Source organism: Strigops habroptila, chromosome 7 (genome assembly GCF_004027225.2).
Source record: "Strigops habroptila isolate Jane chromosome 7, bStrHab1.2.pri, whole genome shotgun sequence".
Classification (NCBI taxonomy): domain Eukaryota; kingdom Metazoa; phylum Chordata; class Aves; order Psittaciformes; family Psittacidae; genus Strigops; species Strigops habroptila.
The window spans coordinates 63,930,695-63,948,370 of NC_044283.2; the positions used below are offsets into that span (position 1 = coordinate 63,930,695).

General features: G+C 39.1%; 1 long non-coding RNA gene across 1 annotated transcript; it reads left to right on the top strand.

Annotated features, from left to right (window-relative positions):
- Nucleotides 1-1,755: 1,755 nt before the first annotated feature.
- Nucleotides 1,756-17,323, top strand: LOC115610947. The gene is made up of 3 exons (XR_003992407.1): nucleotides 1,756-1,796; nucleotides 3,043-3,132; nucleotides 17,241-17,323. It is a non-coding gene; the product is annotated as an uncharacterized LOC115610947 (long non-coding RNA).
- The last annotated feature ends 353 nt before the right edge of the window (nucleotides 17,324-17,676 follow it).

Genomic DNA, 17,676 nt, shown 5'->3' on the forward strand with positions numbered 1-17,676 from the left:
TTATTCTATACAAAGATTTCATAGTTTTATTTATCCTAATCACTGAAGTTATAACTGGCCAAATTGCTCTAGTTTTGAAATGCCTGAACAGATTCATTCATGAAGGCAGTGAAAAATCTGTAACTGTTTTAAATTTATATGGGTTTTTTTCATGTTTCTGATATTTAGGTTATCGGTATGTATTATACCCTCACTGTTACATTTTCTTACTAAGAAATTAAATTAAATGGGCTGAGCTTTTCTGAAGATACTTGTACTAATGAAAACATTAAGCTTGAAAATTTTTGTATAGTGAGGGCAAGGTTAGATTCTAACTAACAGTAAGCTGAGACCATCCTTTGCTCATCAAGTAATATTCCACAGATTATCCTTCCTCTTTGCCCTCCTGCCCCATCTGTACCACTCACAATGTACTCCACAACATTATTTTTTTTTGGTTTATGGGAGCTAGAGGGGAGCTTTGGAACTGCACAGCATCTGGGACTGCTTAAACTGTGGCAAGGAAGCAGAAGACAAGTGCTAATAAGAGGTGAAGAGGTGAAAACTGAAACATCCTTACACCCAACCATAAATCTGCACCTACTCTAACTATTAAAGTCAGTGGGAATATTGTATGTGGTGGCCTTTTGGGATAAGACTACTATAAACATCTCCTCCCTCCCAATAACAGTGAATTATCTTTTTAAAAAAGTCTGCTGCTTGGAGGTTATTTGCATTTTGTCTGCGTTACATCTGACCTTCTTTCCAAAGGATTTTTAATGGATTTTTCTGTGTTGTAAAGGCTTCTGTATAACAGCAAACCAGTTAGGTGGCAATATGCAGGTAAATTTCATATTTGTGTTGAATTATAAGCATTTTGAAGAACTGTTAACTCCAAGTCAGAAGTCAAACATGCACATCTACTGGCTGCAATATGTTTTGCAAACAGGCTGGCATGGGCAGCATCACTAGTGCAGGATGATAGGACTGATATTTAGAGAAATTCTGTGACTGTCAGAAGAGTTGGCAGTGGTGCTTAGATATCATGAGGCTTTATTCATCAGTTCTTGAATAAAAGCCCCGTAGTTGAAAACAGATGTCTTGCTGATGAGCAATATACATGATCTCTGATACCCATTCCACCAGGGTCACTCATTCTTTCCACAACATATGTTGACGATTCCTTTCCTTTTCTTGTAAACAGTATTAAACCATGACTGAGACAGTGGCTTGTAAGCAACTGCAGCTAATGTAAAATTCAGGAATTTCTGTATTTTAGATCCAGGGTACCTCTGTCCAGTCATAAAATTCCATTTGTTTCTCTACTCAGGATCTAACTTATGTTTAAGAGAATGGTCTAAATGAAAAGAGGAGGCTGAGAAAGAGAAAGTAAGGAAAGATCATATAGGCTTAGCCAGACTTGGAAAACGTGGATGTATTAATCACCACTATCCTTGACACTTGAGCTGTGTCCACACAGCAAAAACCCCACAGTTTTAACTTGGACTGACTGACTGAGATGAACCAAACCACGAAAATAAAAAAAAAACCCAAACAACCAACAAAGACCCAAAAAAGCAGGAAATATTTTAACCAAATTAATGTCTCAAGTTCAGCCCCAGCCACTTTATAGGCTCTGAGTTTTTTTGGTTCTGTAGATTTATGTGGTAGATACAGCCTATTATTGTAAATGGCAGTCTGTGTTATGGTCAGAACTGTACAGCCTATGAGTTCGCATTTTTCAGCAATTTACTTTTTTCTCTCCTGTTTTTGCAGGTCCACGTTGTTAACACTTTGAAAATCATGTGTTGCTGACAGTGAGTACCTCTAAAAGATGCAAATAAATGGGTAATTGTAGACAAGCATAAAACACATTCACTTACGTAGTAGAACGTATGGTAGGATCGTAGTCCGTGCATCTTACCCTGCACATGTACAACATGAGCTCAACTTCACACATTGTTGTCACCTATTGATACAGCAGGTTTTATTCTAGTCTGCACAGATGTGTCCTTTAGAGATGTTTGATATCAAGGAAACAAGAATATTAATTAGGAGGCATTAAATGCCACTGTTGGAGATCATGCTTCTAGGGGTTTTTTATGTTAGTGTTTTACAAGCTGAGCACATCTCCAGTGTCATAGACTTCACAGGAACTGAATTCTCTTAGTTGTGCATCATAACTTGGCTTTTGGTAGTGCTAGATTAAAAAAACAGCAGCAAGTACTAGTAGGGAAAGACAGCATTTCTTTCCTTTCACACTATGCCATTAAAGCCTCCATTGCCCTGGAATCCAAGGAAGTCCTACCTCCACTCAGATATATGGGCATCTTTTAGAGAGGTAACACAGTTCTGAGGATCCTTTCTCACCTGCGAGGTGAAAAGGGTTAAAAATGATATGGGGTTCTGGCTGCATAGAAAAGTGAACGGTGAGACCATTCAGGTCACTGCTTCAGCACCCTTCTCTGCATGAGAATTTGCCCAACAAACTTTGGGAAGAAAAGGTTGCCACGATAGATTTACCAGTTGTTCATGTGGCTTTGTAGCCTTGTTTCTATGAGCAGCTGTATCAAACGCTCTAGAGGAATTGTCTGGAAGCTGACCTTGTATACTTACATATACTGTATGTGTGTGTGTATTTTTTTTTTTTATACACATGTGCACATATGTATATAGAAAGCTCAGTGGAGAATTTTTCCTTAAATTCTAGGCAGTTAGCAGCTGCCATAAGCTTTCACTCTAATGTGACTGTGAATAATACAAAACGTTCTAATCTTCCTAATATCTTTTGCCAAACACAAACAAATAACATATTTCAGGTTGCCTTGTGAAAGAGAGTGAACTCCTTTGGCTGAAAGGCATAACAAGCAATATATTAAGTAGGTTCTTAAATAAAATTGAGGGAGAGAACGACAAGCATAGATGGCAAGCATAGTTACGTAGAGTTTACTGGTGTTAACTCCCTATTAGTGTAAACACGAGTTTTGTTTTGGTAGGTTTTTTTCAACCTAATTTGATCCTTAGATTTGTCCTTTGTTTTTGCATGTTGTATTAATTTTGTAGTTAGTGTTCCTGGAAGAAGAGTGGAATGTACAGAATTTGGGATTCCATCACCAGAAAACTATGGGTCAAGGAAGTCATTTTCACAAAGCTGTGAGTATCTGTTTCTGTGACATGACAAAAAAAATATAAAACGTCAGAAAAAAGTCTGATGCAAAAATAGTTACAACAGCTGCAATGACAGATTTCACATAGCACTTAGTACAAAAGATCCATGTTCCATTTAAAAACATCATCCAGTTGAAAGCGGGCTACTTTAGGGCGTCAGGAGCAGCTAACATGTTTTTCTTTCACATTTGATTACATTCCCCATTTCTCAGTGTCAAGCTTTGAATTTTAGGGGAAGGGAGGAACACAGGCAGAAAAATCCCGATTTAAAAAGAAAAATTAATCCGTATTGGCTTTTTGTTTATCATCATCTCTGCATTTCACCAAGAGCATTTTAATGTAAGAACGGTCCAATCAGAGAATGGGCAAAGGGGCTCCAAAACTCAGCCAGGTGTGAAAGGAATGACAAAAACTTACAGGGTCTGTATGACTTGGGACATTCTTGCTGTTTTGAACATTCTGCACTTCAAGACTCAGATCTACATCTGTCGTTTAGCACTATATATATTTATGTATAATTTACTCATGCTAATTGGGTAAAACAAGGAATTTGGAATACAGAGCGAGCAAGACAGGTCCGACAGGATGGCATCTGAAAGTCAGTTAGCACAGCAACACAGATGTACATAAGTGCTTGCCAGCTTTCATTTTCTCATTATTTCAGTCTATCACCAGTAACAAGAACTTCCCTGACTTGAGATTTATCATTCAGGCACCCAGGAAGAGTTCTCCACTGCACAATGCCTCTTCAGCTCACCTCTAGGGTGGGCATCCTGTATGGCTTAGAAAAGGCAGGCTCATGCAGTTCTGAAGGGCTTATCCTTTAATTAAAGAGAACTAGCAGATTCACCTAGTTCTGCCTCTCTAATCTTTAAATTGTTAATGTGTCCCTGTTCTGTTTAACACGGAGACAAAGAACAAGGCAGTTAGTTGCCACAGAGCATATGGCATACTTAAATGGGACCTGCCAATGCTTTGGTACATAAGTTCACTTTTACTGTAGATGTATAAATGATCTGTGGCCAGTACGACTAATATACGTTAGAGTGCATGTCGGGTAAAATGCTTATGTACCCTTCTGGTTTTGCTCTGACTACCCTTCCCTTGTGTCAAAACAATTTGCCATAGATAGAAAGGTGGTTCCATGCTGGCCCTATAGCCCCACTCTGTACTAGGAGTTTACACACACAGAGCAATGTTTGACTAATAATTCTAATTTATAAACCATCAACAATCCTAAAAACAGATTAGCCAGCGAGGACTTTTTGTGACAAATACCATGGCACTTTTCCATGCCGAACCACATAAAAGGACTCTGGGTCAGAAAAATGCATTCATTTAGGATCAAGTCTAGCAGAAGTCCCACGATTGCCAATGGAACAAGAATAACACCCCTGTTGCCAGACTTTTTCTAGGCAGTGGGTGGCCATGGATAGAGTGCTGTCCCTTCCCCCACCAACATAGTCTGTGTGTTACAAGTTGATTTCTGTTGAAGTCCAGCAGCTACACAGCCTCAGGATAGCTGGCTATTGGCCTGTACTTGCATTCCTGCCTTGACTGCAGAGGCTCTGACAGCAAAGGTAACCGGGATGGTTAACTTCACTCCTGGTATGGCACAAGTCTGGCGGGAAACCTTAACTTTGGAAATGCAAGCTAAGGTTCATGAACAAAGCACGTAGGGAGCTCTAAACCACATCTGTCACATCCCTAATGCTGCAGGGCCTGTGCCCAGGTCTCAAGTCTAAGCAGTTTATATATGCCAGAAGTTACCCTGACTTACGCAGCAAGCCAGAGCTCTTGAGAAACACAAGCAGCCAGGTTCCTCTGAGCCAGTGTGGCGATTGGTGCAGCCTCTTCTTTGAGCACAGACCCGGACCCAGGTGAGGGGAGCTACTTACAAGCTATAGAGTAAGTCACAAATACCCAACTACCTTACTGTGCAAGGCAGAGCAAAGCAGGTAGAGCAAGGCTAAGGAGTTGAGAAACACATTGATCCTCTGCAGAAACCAGTGAGGGTTTCAGCTACGTAGAGGAAAGAATCAGAAAATTGATGCGCTTGGCCCATCTGTTGGGTTCGCCAACCTGAACATATATTCTCCTAATCAGAATGCTGTTGTCCAGCTGAAAAGAGCTTTCTCATCAAGCAGATTTTAGAAAAAAAAAAGGGGGAGGAAGGGAAACAACAAAAAAACCCAAGCACCACAGCACAACAACTGAATAATTGAAATAGGAACATAATTTTGGAAGATGGTGGAAGTTAAGAAAATGGGAAGGGACCAGAGGCATAAAATATTGTATTTGCCAGGTCCAATATTTACTTCCTCTAATTCCAGAGCTATATGATGGGTGGATGAAGGTAAATGAGCCTTATTTATAGTAGATTTATGTAAATACAGAAGAGCTTTTCCAGGACCTACATATATTCACCAAATATGAAAACTGTAGTAAATTATTACAGTAAAAATGTCAGAAGCTTCCCTGAGATCAGCAAAGAAAAAATCCTTGGTTCTTCAAACCCAGCTACATAGCCCCATCTCATATGCTAATACCCTTACCCTCATCCGAGACCCACATCTATAAAGGCATGGGATGAGCTTAGTAGCATATCCTGAATATCAACGCCTCTAGGTGTTTTATGCTGAAGAGGAAATTTAAGGCCCACTCTCGTGTCTTTTGATGCCAACTTCTGTCTTTCACGGGCATATTCATAAAGTACATGCTGCAGTTCGGTGGTGACTTTTCAGTCCAGCTAATTCAGGCTTTTGCCAAAAAGATTGGTCCCATCCATCCCTTCCTGTGTTTGCTGTCTTGTGCCAGCACCAGCATTTGTGTCGATACAACACACGTTTCCCTGAATACAGGGTACAGGCAACAGAGAACTGATCTAGGTGAAAGCTAACTTCTTCTTGTGTTGTGAAGTGATTGCAGAATGACTGCAAAGCTGTATCTTATAATCAAATATCTAACTCCCTTTCTTCACTTCAGCCTTTTTATGAATGCACTATAAGTAAAAAACATTTGTTTAAGTAAGTCCAGTTCAGACTTACTGGACAAATACAGTGGGCAGTGAAGACTGCATCTGATATGTATTGATCCGTTGCAAGGATGGGTTGCCCAAAAGAAGCTGAAAGCAGTTAGATTTGCCCCATGGTGAATTCCCAGTGCAAGCATGGTTCTCAGATATTGCAAGCGATTCATCCCCCTTCCCATGTGTGTTGGTCCTGGTTTAAGAGATACCTTGGTTTGAGCACAGGCATGGCAGCATTGAAAGTATGCCACAGTATGCTCTGCTTCAACTCAGCTGACATTTGCTCTGGGCTGGTTAGAGAAGGGGGAAGAGCAAAGAAGGAAAAAAAGCCCATGAGCAGAAGTTGTAGAGCTCACAAGAAAAGACACTCCACTAACTTCTGTGCCCCAGATCTGCTGCCTGACTCACAAAGCTTCACACAAGCCCTTGATAGTCTTCCCTGCTGAGCTGAGCTGTCTTGCCTGCTTACCTTTGATCATGAATAGTGGATTAACTTGTATATTCCAGTATTCTTGTTTTGTATCTTGCTAATACAAGGATGTATAAGATGTGGGCTAGATTCACATGTGCTCTCACATTCATTTCAGAAGGATGTAGAAAAATCAGAATGGAGCCAGAAGTCTCAATCTAGTTTGACATTTCTTTTCATTAACACTATCTAGGAGTCAGGTATTGTACACCAAAATTTATGGCGCTGCATTTAATACACCTTTCACACAGCTCATAAAACAGATTTCCAATAGCTGTAATTTTAAATTTGTCTCCTTGGATGCAGTGGAAAATGTGACTTTCATGCTTTTCTGTGTGTTTACAGCATCATAAATAACGCACAGATCTGAAGTGTTTTAAGTACATCAATATGCTATTTTAAACAAAGTGGTGAAAATATGTAGCATATAGTGTCCACTTGTTTTTACTTCTTTCAAGGGCAAGATTTCTCCTGCCTGCCTAATTTTTAACTTTGCGTAACTTCAAAAGTCTTTATGTACTCCACCTCAAAGTAAAAGGAGTTCAAAGTTAGATGAAAACTAGGTGAAGAAAGTAAGCATGAAAAAAGCCTCTGTGGCATTGCTACTTACTGTAGGTTTCAGGGTTTATACAGTTTCAAAAGACTTCTCACCAAAATTTCAATCTGTGATAGGTTTAATATCGAAAATTGTATTCAACCTTTTCACAAAACAATCTTTGAGTTGATATTTAACATGGGAATAACTTTCAACACACCAAGAAGACTTTCTATTAGTGCTGTTTGATTATAGTCAGTCTCCATAATTGCAGTAGTATATTACACTGTACTAGTTCAATGCTTTTATGAAATGAATCATGGCTAAAAAAACCTGCTTCTTATTTAGGATTATATTAATATCATGCATTATATAAATAGCTGATAGAGTGTATAAACTTGATGGCTGTTAAATTTAACTACTGATCTGATAAAAACGTATTAAGCAAATTTCCATCTTTTGGAGCTTAAAAGCTAGATATATTTTTTCTAAGGAATGGCACAGATTTCCAAGCATTTTTGAGCCTCTTCACATGCAAGAGGAATTGGGGTACTTTGTCATAAGCGTCACTCATAGAAATGGAAAGTCCTGAATGTATTAAAAGATGTTAGTCAAAAAAACGCAACTGGTGTTCTTGAACGTTCTGCTTCAGTGAACCCTTCACACGCCACACATGGAACCAGTAAAGGAGCACTGTTTCTTTCTTGAAATGGGCCATGCTATTTCGTTTGAAACAACATGTGTTTCTGCTGGGTGTTCTGTGGTTCTGTCTCAACAACATTACTCAGAGCTCAAATACAGCAGGTATCAGCCAAGGAACTCTCAAGGATCAGAGGGACGAATAAATCATATTTTCAAGAGACACCCATCCCTTTCAGATAGACACACAGCTATACATGTGAGACATATCGTGCTTGAAAGAAATAGTTTAATCTTCTCGCTCTTCCAAAAATCGAGATGCCAAAGGACTTCCAGTAACAACTTAAATGAAAGTCACAGGAGGCGGATTGAGGCCTCTGTCTGTACTGCTGAAAATCATAAAACCAATCCCTTTCCCCGTGTCTGTACCACTGGTGACCTCTAGTGCCCAAGGAAGGGAAAGAGGTATTCAAAGTTCCCCCAGAGCATTTCTTTGCAGGAACACGAAACACAGTAGCCTCCTTTTCTTCAATGCTAAAAATTCTGACATAGGCTTTCCGTTTGCAATATTTTAAATGCAAAGTAATAATATAGAAACTTACTGTATTAGGGGAAGCAAAAAGTTTTATGCTAACTATAAAACTATAGAAAATTACTTATTTGTAAAACTTATAAGAAGTTTTCTTATAAGAACATTCACATTTGGATCATCTGTTTTAGGCATTTGCCACTCTGTGAAAAGGAACCAGACATACATTGAAAATGTCGTGCTTTGGCCAGTGCAGGCTACAATGAAGAGGCTTGAGATAGCCTCCAAGCTGTGCATGAGGCTTAAGTAGGTAACATTATTAGCCAGGTGGAATTTAGCTGAGAAAACAGGATGTCTAAGTACGCACTCAAAGAGCTTGAGATTATAGTTATTATGACATTTCTTTTAATGTCATATAGCTGTGACATGAGATCAAGTTGTTACCTATGGGAAGGCATAAAGATAGGAAAATGTATATTTCATATTTCCTTCACAACAATATTGTTGTATGGAGATCAAACTGCAGAGCAGTTCTCAACTTCAGAGCTATCCTGTCAGCTATGGAAGTGATGTGTAGGTACAAAGGTCCAGGCACTCCATGTCACTTAGGCAAAGTGCCTTGTTAGGTCTAACTTCTAAAGGATGTATGGATATTTCTCTTGAAGTGAATCTCTGTACATCACTCAGACTTTAAGCAATAAGAAATTTTCTTTGGCTAATGTTAATTTGGTGGTTCTTTGGCTAATGTTAACTTGGCGATGTCCAAATAACAGGTAATTCGTGTTTAACGGTGTTAACAGACGTGTACTAAACTATGCTCTGAGAGAAGGATACTAGAGAAAGATACTAGAAAACTATATATGAGTTAATTACTGAATGTATGCATTAATTCTTTGTAGATATGACTGTAATAGAAACAAGATAAAGTACAGAAATTATTCTTCCAGCAGGGCTGGGAATATCAGATCTCTCCTTCCAAGACTGTACCCTAACCAACAGCAAAAAGAGTTTTGCTCTTACATCCTGCCCACCATTCTTAAGCACTTTGCTGCACTGTAATCCCATTTTAAAAGAAAGACTCACAGTAGTCTTCTTGGTGGTGATAAACAACACTGGCAACATGGACTTGAGTCTTCTCATATTGGTAAAGGAATTGAATCTCTGAGTGCTCTGAAATGTAATCTGTTACAGAAGAGGTGGGCAGTTGCCCTCTTTTCTGATTATGTTTTAAAAGAGAAAGATCCTGAGATGGATTCTTAGTTGAAAATCCTGGGTGAATGGAGGCGTCTTCCTGCAGCACTGTGTCAAGTACCTAAGCTAGAGAGCGGCTCAGTGTTGCAGTGTTGCAGACAGCCATTGCTGTTGCAGAATGAGCATTTCCTACAATGTGGTAGCATGAAGGTCAGCATGCAGGCTCTGTAGGTTGCCACTGACTTGCCTTCATTTCACTTGTCACCACACAGACATTTTCTGCAGAGTTCTGGTGTTTTCTCCAGAGATCAGATGCCTGAAACTCTTAGCTTTTTTCAGTTGTTTATTGGGTCTGTCCTGAGACGGCTAATGGCCTGGGGTCAAAGAACTTTAGCATTATAGTTATTGAACATCTCCTGAGTAAAAGCATGTGTATGTATGTGTGGGAGAGGGAAAAAGAGAGTGTGGGAAGAAAAGGAGGTGTGCACAGAAGCTAGTCTTCCCTGTAATATAAACCATGCCAAATCCACTTACACATAGAGAGATGTAAGTGCAATCTTAAAATCTGTGTGTTGGGTGGCAAAGCCAATTACATGACTTCATTTCTGACATAATTTGATGACTATGGGCAGTGAACATAAGCCACCTACCTGCAACCTTTTAAGCTTTCTGCAGCTTATATAAGAACTTAACAGGACAATAAATTACAGTAGCTGACTGTATACCAAGTACAACAAAACTTTGGAATGGAGAAACTTTTTATTTAATAAAGGCAGAGGAAACAGCTTGCATCTTAATTCAAACATGAAGAGAACATTCTTATGGTAAACCTTTTTATCCTGTAATCATGTTGGCTGTCTAGCAGTGGTCCTCTGACTAGGGTCTGTAAGCTGGTAGCAATCCAGAGTGCTTCACACATTGCCCAAGGAACACTTTCAGAAGCGGTGCAGGGGTACAACTTAGCACCAGTGTACATTGATTCATGTGTCACCGAAAGGGAAGTGCATTGCTGTAGTTATAGCCTCTTTGCCTCTAAGAGCCTGCTCATCATCTCTACTTGTTAACGCACAATTTGCCTGTCATGCCTGACATAACCCAATGAAGATGAAAACTGCATCAGTCCCCATTTTTCAGGAGAGTCTGTGAAAAAACAGATTTGGAGATTACTGATATGTAATAGTAGATTCTCCTGCATATTCTTATAACAGTTTATTACTAGGCTTCCTGTAGGGGCTTGATTCAGTTGCCCACCATGTGTAGTGCCACTTGGTATGTCTTACAGTACCCTAATACTCTAAAAGGCACATATCTGCCATATGTCCCATGTTATACCCAGCAGCCATAAACAGCCGAACATGAAGCTTGGAAACTTAGTTTGAGGGATAAGTCACTGTTTAAAATTAAAAAAACCCAACAAAACAAACCAAAAAAACCACCAAAAAACACAACCAAACAGAAAAGTAGTGCTCAGGTAGTAAATTAGTAAATGGTGTTTTAAAGAAAGCCAAAGCACTGCTCTGGTTGGGGTCATCACTGTTCAAGCACTTGGAGGCTGTGGGTACCTTAGACCTGTTCTGACAAGAGCAGCTTTCTGGGGTTTCAGAGGCAATATTTCGTGCATTTAAGATTGTGTTAGTGGCTGGATGATCCATATTCTGAGCTAGAATGAGAGTAAAAAGCACAAGATGACACATTATGATTGTAAGGATAAAAGATCTACTAGTTTAGAACTTTTATATATTTTCAGCTGGACTCCAATTTCCTTCTAAGTGCAGTTTGACCAAAAAAGCAAGTAAATATGAAACATTTTAAGGGACATAGAAAAGAGGTCAGTCAACATTCTCAACCAGCATTAAAATTAGGCTTCTAAGTAAGCATTTTCAAACTACACTTACATTAAAATGTATAGATACCCTCCTGCTTGACCAGAAAGATGGAGATATTCAGTTATATCAATTAGCAAGTAAGATAAGATAAACAATTTAGATAAGATTTCTTCCTATTTGAATCATAATTAAAATTTGTAATTTAAATCATCTTGTCTGAGCTGCAGTCAGTAAACCACTGGTTAGCATAAGGATCATGATGTGGAGCGTAATTCCTGCTCTGCTCCTCTCTGGCTCAGAGCAATACAGACCCAGTGCTGGCCTCTGAACACCAGGGTAAGCACACACAAGGAGCGTCCTTTCAGGTGGTCTCTGTCAAATTTTATTCTTCTGAATAACTGAGTGTACCTGAAAATTTGAAACAATAGCTTTCAGGCCATCAAGAGCTATGTAGCTTGCTAAACTTTTTTAATTACTTTATTCCACTTGTACAATTGAAAAAAACTAATCAGGGAGAAAACCCCAATTTTGAATAGGTTAAATTTAAGAATATTGCAGCCATCAGAAAAATTAAATGCTTTACTCTCCAAACATTCCTACTAAACATCTGGGAAATCTTAGCTTAAAAATAGTGCAGCAGGCACAATGGAAAATCCTTGAGCGTGATGACAGCTCTGATTTCACATGTATTTATAATCCTGCACTTCGTTTATTTTCTTGGGATTTCTGAATTTGACAGAGACAGATATCTGAAAATAACTGACATGCTAGCTGTCAGCCTCTCCTTAAAATGTGTGGTCAATAGATCAAGGGAACTAAACCACAAGGGGCTCAATGTTATTCTCCCTTAGAAAATGCAGAGAGGATGAAGCATTTTATAGTTCCTGAGTGAAATGCTCATATGTGAAAAAACAAATAGCTGACAGTCTCTCACTTCAGCAACTTGTATATGGTGCTGAATTCAAACTACTACCTGCGCTCTGTGAATAAAGGACTATGCCACTGTAAAACAAACATGGAAGCATGAAAATGAGAGCTATTGCTACGGGAGGCAAACTTTCATCAGGTTTAGGGGTTAGTTTTTCACCAGGCCTGTGCAGGATCCTTTCTCAATAAATGGATTATTTTGTGGAATAACTTCAAGAGAAATTAATTCACTCTACAGATCAATCTCCTCTGTTCCTGTAGGCATTATGGGGAATCCATAATTTTGGCAGGGAGGTGAAATAGGACAGACTTAAATGAAACTAAAAATGCTTTGAGGCAGAAATGTCTGCAGTTTCTAGTATGAAAGGAACAGTTTCTTCAAATTAAACATTTGGTGTCTTAGCACAGACAGGTGGGACACTGAGTTAATGTAAAAGGCCAGCATTGTTACTTTTCATTCAAAAAGCAGAGATAAGAAGATGAATTTTTAGGTTCTCCAGATACAAGGTGGAAGACAGCAGAGATTATTGTGGGCTTGCTGCCCACAATACTGAGACTTCTTGTGTGGTGTCAGTAGGTACTTATGCCAAGGTAAGCAGGAAAAGGAATGAACTACTTACCTCCACTTCCTACAACCACTAAGCTCTTCATACATTTTCATGAGAGAACCTAAGTCATTGAGGATCACACTAGGCAAAATTTCTTTGTCATGTGACAACCATGTTGTTCATTAACCGTCGAGATTTAAGAAGTCTGCTCTGTTCAGTTATCTCAGTTGTAGGTAATGGTATTGTGTAACTAGGGTACTGTACAAGTCAGCAACAGATGCCAACTTGCTCCATGAAAACCTCAAAAGAGGGATCCTGGCAGCTCATTTCTCAGGGGGATAAGCCCTGCTTCCTCAGTGGAATAATTTTGAGGAAAATTCAGCAGGGATATCCCTGGAGCTCCTTCTTAGCCTCGCCTGGAAAGGAACCATAAGCGTGGATATACATATATATATGTATGAGGACCAGAAGAAGACCATTAGATTACAGTGTGTATGACTTAATCTGCAGCAGCAATGGTTTTGAGCTACCTTATAAGAAATATCTTGTTACAAAGGTCTGTTGCCTTAGGAGGTATGCCACATTATTTTATAAGTAAATAGAAGCTGTCTTGCGAGTAAATCATTAAATGTAGTAATTTCTAATTTAATTATTGTTATTATTTTTCCCAATCACAATTTTCTGTTTGTACCAATCTGCTAGTTTGCATCATCAAAGCTCCCAGCCACATACGATAGTGTAGACATGAAAATCAATGTGACACATGATGCAAAAATTGCTACTTGCAGTCATGTGATACTTGAGAAGTTCCTAAACATATGAAGGGTTCTGCACTATTGAAAATTGTAAGAATCAAATTCTGTAAGTAGAATCTAACCTGCTATGTAGGATGGAAAGCTGTGCTTGTAACACTAACTCATGTGAGTGCTTCCTAGTAAATTCTTTTTTAAATTAACTTGAAGAGGTCTGTTTAGAAGATGGAAAGAATCACACATGGATTTGTTTTGACATAACATAGCATTCATGTGAGGTACAGAGCAAAATATGAGAGGTTTTTTTCAGAATACAGCCTGGGCTTTCCTGTTGGCAATATTAGTCTGCAAAAATCCAAAATTTTAGAACTTCAGGCCATGTGTTTTTAAATGGTGCAACAAGCTGCTGAATGATCACATGACACTGAAGTCACTGGGAAAATATTTAAATCTTCAGACATTTTGCAAATTACTCTGAAAGGATAATTTCATACTATTCTCCAGTACTTGTTGCCAGGAACATTTATTACCAAAGACAGTTGATTTTTTACAGCGTATAGAAGCCAGCTTCTTTATGCACAAATTTGGGAACAAACTTTCTATCTCCTAGAGATAGAAATTTTCATTTCATGTTAAATAGAATTACTTCTATTGGCCAACAGGTTGTAGAAAGAGAGGGGGCAACTTTTACAGTAGTATGATACTATGCTTCGTTGCTTTTCGTTCTTCACATTGATGGTACTCTTACAATTCAGTTCCTCGGGTAGCAGCTGACACAACTCCGCTGATGTTAATGGCTGATCATTTCCTTTAGGGCAGGATCGTACATGTTGGCAATATGTCAACCACTGCAGATAATTCTTTGTTACCGATGATTAGTGTACTTACGTGAAGAGTTGTTAAGTGTACTGATTTAAGTTCTTCCTTGCGTTACCTTAGCTCAATTGTACATGCACCTAGAGATATGCATTCACCTGAACCTCAGGGTGCTGAGACTTTGCTGCCACCATGAATATGGTCTGTTTTCTTGGCTGATCATTTCTCTGTGGCCTGTATCTATATTTGCTGTCACTTCAGAAACCTTGAGGGGCCTGTATTTGAATGTGTGAGGACAAGAAAACGGCTGCAAATGAGAATATGGATATGATTCTCCAGGATTGGAGAAGGGTTCCAGATATTTACACAACTTACTAAGGAGAACTGGGCTGACAAAATGCTTCTTAATTTGCAGTTTCAGCAGTCATTTACAGGTGGCTTTCTGAACTTCTCCCCCAGTTCCACTTTGTTTCTTAAATCACTGTTTTTTGTCAATACAGCACATCTATTGCCGCTGTGGGACTTTTTAAAGTTAGAAGACTGGATTCACTCTGGCATCCTTTCTAGGAATAACAGCAGAGCTCAGAAATGCAAGATAAGGCAACCAGAGTAGAGAGATTGACAGGTGTGAAGATCAAGAGCGTTCTATAGAGAATATAGGTTCTAAGAGAGATGGAGGAACTGAAAGAAGGATCACAATCATAAAATCACACTAGAAGCAAAGTTAATCTGTTCTTCAGCAGTCAATAACCAGTCAATGACAATTACACTGACATCTTGTCTGTTGATAGTCTGTGGTGAAGATCTGTATATGATGCCTTCAGGGGAGACTCGCATTCCCTACAAGGGGGAAAGGAAAATACATTAACAGCCTGTCTCTCAGTACTTCATTTCTGCACTTGAGAACAGAATTACAGTTGAATTTGAACTCACTGGCCTCGGATCAGGTCAAATGAGTCTTAAACACTCATTCAGGTGCATGCATCCAGATGTCTATAGACTATGTGCCTGGTATAAAGAGTCAGAGATGTATGAAAGGCTCAAGCATTTCTTAAGCTAGGATTGTTTCCTGGTCAGGCATCTGTATGGTGCTCACAGCATGGAAGTGCACATTCTGGTAGACCATGTGGAATCATATAGTATCCATCAAGTATATATATAAAATAACTACTGCCCACTTTTTAATAAATAAATAACAAAATGTCTGTTAGATTAATTATTGTTCCTATGTTTTCTACTGAGAATAAATAAAATATGGCATACATGGCCAAATTCATGTATAAACAACTTCTACAAACCAAAGCAATTCTCTTTGCTTTGCCATAGGTTTTGTAGCGTGTTTGATTTCAGAGATATGTGACTTCAGTTTAAGCACCTTACTTTGTTATTTAAGTGTGGAGTGCCACAAATGCAGCTGTACAGTATTGCTGACCACAGATTCCAGGATTTCAAGGCTCACTTCAGCCTCTGGATGATAAAGGATGGAAATCTGGGAAATGTGCCTTCTCAGTTAAAACTTGTGAACTTGTTTCTTGAATATAAAACACCTGGGAACTTTAAAAGTCCTGGCTGTGGGGCTGCCTATCATCAGGCTGCTTATAAGCCTGACTTCTGTGCATTCCTGTGTCTGAAAGAATCCACATGTATGTGTGTCATGAAGTGGCAAACTGTGGGAGCCCAGCTTTCTAGGCAGGCTGAAGTTTAATGGTTTTCTATGAGAGATTTGTCATAACTGAAACATCCCCAAAGCTATTTCAGAATCAAAACATCCTAACAAAAATACATTGTAGGGGTTTTTTCCAAACAATTCTAGTAGGACCAAACAAAGCAAATCTCAAAACTTAGAAGAGGAGCTAAGAGGAAAAAGACCTGTGCCTGTGGCATAACTTCTAATTGGTTGCTGCAGAGTATGAGGAAAGTGAAGATACAGTAGCCACCAACTGTATAATCACCTGGCTATCTAATTGGCACCATTTATTAGAAACTGAACTTCACAAAGCCAGCATGGAAGAGAAAGTAGTTAGGAAAAAAACCCCATATGCACACACACATATATGCATATATCTCTTTTTCCCTCTTTTGTAACACTGCGTAGAACTTTCATCATTCAGCAAAATGTAGGTGATCTAGTAGGCATGATGTTTGTGGGATATCAATTGGCTACCATGCACAATGTTCCTTAAGTATCTTTTAAACCTTTGATCTCTCTGAGGAAATTGAAGACTGTGTAGATTGCTTCATCCCCAGTCCTTCCTTCTGAAAGTGCTTATGCAGTAATTAAGAAAGGTCATGAAATAATTGGGATCAGTGCTCCGTGGTAAGTCAGGTTGCCTACATGAGGATTCTTTCCTAAAGAGGAAACCTGGCGGTTTTGGTACCATTTTATAAAGTGTACATTGGAAAGAGATTTTGTCAGTGCTGAGACTTTTGTCAGGGAACAGTAGGCTTGAGGGGCTTACACTTTAACCCAGGGGAAACAGAAACCTTTATGGGTTACAGAGCTCCTCTATGGTTTGAGGGAAGCTTTCTGTTATGTCTATTTGCATATGAGCATCCTACACATTTTATATACCCTCTTCTTCTCACGTGGGTCGGTGCATTCATTATTTCTGCCTTTTCCCTCCTCAGTGTTTACAAGTGAGTGTCTGAAGGTAGAAAAGGTATGCAGAACAGGCAGCTTTTAGACAAGTTAACTAGATGGTCAGACTTCGGGCAAAAAAGGCCAATCTTCCCTAGGATCCATCTGAACTGAGGGACAGGCTTTGGCACATTGGAAATTCACAATGCCTTCTGGGGGCTCTCCGTCTGAATTGCCTCTTTCCATTGTCTGTAGAAGGAGCTGTGGTTCACTTGTGGAGTGAATTTGCATGAGGACTTCTTTTTTACAAGGAGGTGCATGAAGATACTGGTTTCTTACTCCAGCAGAAGTGTTCATAAGGTATTACAGAACATAATATATTATTATATTATCCTTATTATAAGGACAGAAAATATAATTGTTATGGGAGATATTCTTCAAAGTCTGATAAGAAAACGTCTGTTACACAAGAATTTGGGAGCAGTCTTTGAAAGAAAATGGATGCATAATGAAAGTGGTTTCTTGTGCTGCTTAGCAATTAGACTTGGAAGGCAGAAAACTCTGTGCCAGCATTTGTTACTGCTGAGGTCTGCTATGACCTGATAAAGAAATGTTCAGAAGAAAAGATAAGGATATGTGCACTGAAAAAAACCTGTTAATGTCACATTGTTGTAAGCATTATGCTGAATTG